The 1,010-nt window shown below is 50.7% G+C and overlaps 1 pseudogene; it reads left to right on the forward strand.

Moving 5' to 3' along the window:
• The first annotated feature begins 271 nt into the window (after window positions 1-271).
• LOC119588927 overlaps window positions 272-1,010 on the forward strand; it is an 8,052-nt pseudogene continuing 7,313 nt past the window's right edge.

Raw genomic sequence — 1,010 nt, forward strand, 5'->3', positions numbered from 1 at the left:
AAGGGGCCCCCGGGACCTCGGCGACCCGCCATCCCCAAGATCTATTAAGTACTTATATACCCCTTTGGCCAAGCCTACCTTGCGAAAGGGCCTTCTCCAAACGTCAAGAAAATTACTTCTTTTGATAGACCTTTGGCCTACACACAAATCACGACGGTGCATGATTTCATGATTTAACTGGATGAGAATTGCAATCGTCGTTTTAATGATTATCTATTAGTACTGATATGCTGCATATGTGATAACACTTTCGTGTCATTCCAGGTACCTGTGGAAGGCGAAGAGAATGTCGGGCGTAGAGATCAAGCAGGTGGCTCCTTCCGTAGGCTGGCGAGGGTCCCTACTGGTCGGGGGAGGACAAGGCTCCTCTTCGTGGACATCGTCGGCGGCGACGTCCACAGGGTGTTCCTCGAGAGCGGGAGGCATCAGGTTCTCCACGTCGGTAGGTGCTTCAGAGTGGGACTGGAGACGAGTCTCTGAAGAAAGCTTACAATAACATTCGACAAATGTTTAGACCTGACACGACATATTTTTTCAATCATCGAAATAAAAGTAAAAAAACTGTGTTTATTTTCTCAACATTAACTTCAAAACACTTCCCCAAACGGAGGCCACGTAACGCATACTATACTTCGAACAGAGGCAGATGAGTCTGGCCCCAGCGTGTCCCTGGTGATCCCCGTGGAGGGCGACCGCGACTTGTTCGTGGTGGGTCTGGGCCGCTCCTTGGCCGTGGTGAGGTGGGCGGTCTCGGACCCGGACCGACACACAGTGAAGGGGCGGAAGCCGTCCTGCACACCGTCGACCACCAGAGCCCTACGAACCGTTTGAACGACGGCAAGTGCGACCCCCAAGGGCGCCTGTGGGCAGGTACGAACCTGGAGGAAACGGGAAAAAAATTCTGATCTTAGTTGCCCTAATTCGAATGTTTTGTTCGCGCCATTGTGTCAGTAAGTGTAATGAGTTTCCCCTATGCATAAATTTCATCCATAAAAAGGCATAAACACAAT

Source organism: Penaeus monodon, chromosome 24 (assembly GCF_015228065.2).
Source record: "Penaeus monodon isolate SGIC_2016 chromosome 24, NSTDA_Pmon_1, whole genome shotgun sequence".
Classification (NCBI taxonomy): domain Eukaryota; kingdom Metazoa; phylum Arthropoda; class Malacostraca; order Decapoda; family Penaeidae; genus Penaeus; species Penaeus monodon.